This window comes from Eleutherodactylus coqui, chromosome 10 (genome assembly GCF_035609145.1).
Source record: "Eleutherodactylus coqui strain aEleCoq1 chromosome 10, aEleCoq1.hap1, whole genome shotgun sequence".
In the NCBI taxonomy this organism is placed as follows: domain Eukaryota; kingdom Metazoa; phylum Chordata; class Amphibia; order Anura; family Eleutherodactylidae; genus Eleutherodactylus; species Eleutherodactylus coqui.
In genome coordinates this window covers 126,411,820-126,413,984 of record NC_089846.1, presented here as the reverse complement: position 1 = coordinate 126,413,984, position 2,165 = coordinate 126,411,820, and the positions used below count along the sequence as shown (strand labels likewise).

The following is a 2,165-nucleotide window of genomic DNA, read 5'->3' as shown; positions in this document are numbered from 1 at the left end:
ATTGGCCCTTATACTTTGCAGTATACCAACTGGCTATTTGGTAGAAAAACCAGAACATTACATTTACTCTCTGATTGCCCACAGCTGGTTATATGATCAGCAGCGAGCAATCACAGTCCGTATTATCTCCATAGGCATATCAGGACAACTGAAACATGGAGGTAGAATCTGCAAATTGGAGGCGCAACATAGAACAACACTGTATTTATCCACACTTAGACTTCATGCCCCAAGACATAAAATAGGTCTTGAAACGGGAGGGTCACTTGAGTAGGGACCTTTCACTTTGGAGCAGCAGCATTCAAAGTAATAGCTTTCCATGGAGGTCATGTGGAGTCAAGGGATAAGCTCTTAGACTCAGCTGCTCTACAGGCGTCTGATGATAAAGTATCTATGCATGCATTTACCCACAGATAGATAGGGCTATTACAGGATTTCAGTGTAAAAAAAAAAAAAGGGTGGAGTCAGGTGTGCAGTCTTCAACATCCAACACCTATACAGCACTTGCGCCCAAAAAACACATACCATAGATCCACATGATGGCCTCGAGTTGCACAACTTGATGGTGGTGTTCCAAAGTCACAGGCACTCAAGCAGACATAGCAGTGCAAAAAGGATCCCAAACCATTCACAGCTTGATATACTCAGAGACAGGCTCCCAGGGACTCCCCTGCTGTGGGGGTGATGTTTGTGAATATCTAAGAACTTGCTGATGAGCCTTAGGAGTGCTGTGAAATAGTGTCAGAGTTGGGGTACATTGATGAAATCTTTGAGAACTGTTTTGCGCTATCTGTGTAATTGGAAGTGATAACCGTTATCTGGAGATGGCCTGCTATCTCTATCCTCCAACCGGTTCCCTCTGAGTTCTAAGGATAAGTTCCTGTTATTGAGGGAATCTTCTAATCTTTGAAGACCATCTACAATGGCTTTGTATTCTTCAGTGATTGTTGCCTCCTCTTCTTCTCCTCTCATGCCTCAATCGGTCCCAAACCGCCTTAGCAATACTCCACTGCCATTGGGCTTCAGTTGGGACCAGAGAAGCAAAAGGAGAAGACCTTGCCTCCTCTTGTCCTGTACTACCCTCAACCCCAACAGCGTGGCACACCTCCTCCTCCATTCCAGTTCTGCGCTTGATGATGTCCTATTGAAGAAAAAAAATATTACTATTAAAATATTCAGAAACCTTTCCCTTTACAGATGCTTAAAAACAACCCCCCCCCCCCCCCCCAAAAAAAAAAAAAATTCTAAGCATGGAACTTTTCTGCATTAAATGCAAGTGCTTGTAGAATCTGTATATTGCCTTCTCCTGTGCTCCAGCCCCACTTCCAATTTGACTGCCTAGCACATTCACGGACATATCTGTCACGCATGGATTGACATGTTCTTTGCACAATTGCAATGTATTATTTCTAATAACAATACATAAAGCAAACACATGCTTGCTACACTTACCAAAAATTTCTTGACTTTTCAATGGGTGGCCATAGTAGTTTCTACCGTAAGGGCATGCTTGGAATGGGACTGGTCCCACAGTGCTCTTTGTGCTTGGATCAAGGCTATTAATGTCTCACTATCAAAATCAGTTGGGTCTTCATCTGGACCATGTCTCTTTGAAGATGATGATGACTGAAAATACATAACAGACATTAAACACGTCCTTCAGACCATCATGTGTTGAGGTAAATCATACTAAGAGAAGATTCTAAAGGGTTGCTCTTGGTGAATTTACCCCTGAGAGTTCGCAGTGCAGACATCTAATTACAAAACCAACAAAACAATCAATTTTTACCTCTCGCTGTTTCTCTCGTTGCCCTCGCTCGTGACCTCCTCACTTGCTTTATCTTTTGCTAGAAGTGTGCTCTTGGGAAGTCCGGTCATGTGGTGTAGCCAAAACATCATAAAGCCAACACTCGCTATTTGCTGACAACTGCAATACTAGGAAAACATTAGACACATCTGAGTTGCTGATGGTTCGGGGAAAGACGGTATTAAAGGGAACCTGTCATTGTGTTAAGTTATTGTGTTATTACGGGATGTGACAGGGAGCTGGGTGAGGTATTTATACTCACCTGCTCTCTGGATCCAGCGGTGTCCCCCGAAGAGAGCGCCAAAACTGCAATTCTGAGTCTTTTCAGAGTCCCTTGCGTACGCACTACTATAGACTT

General features: G+C 43.4%; 1 long non-coding RNA gene across 1 annotated transcript; it reads right to left on the bottom strand.

Annotated features, from left to right (window-relative positions):
• Positions 1–473: 473 nt before the first annotated feature.
• Positions 474–1,937, bottom strand: LOC136579831 (uncharacterized). The gene is made up of 3 exons (XR_010786931.1): positions 1,790–1,937; positions 1,453–1,626; positions 474–1,141 (listed from the first exon to the last, which is right to left on the bottom strand). It is a non-coding gene; the product is annotated as an uncharacterized lncRNA (long non-coding RNA).
• Positions 1,938–2,165: the final 228 nt, after the last annotated feature.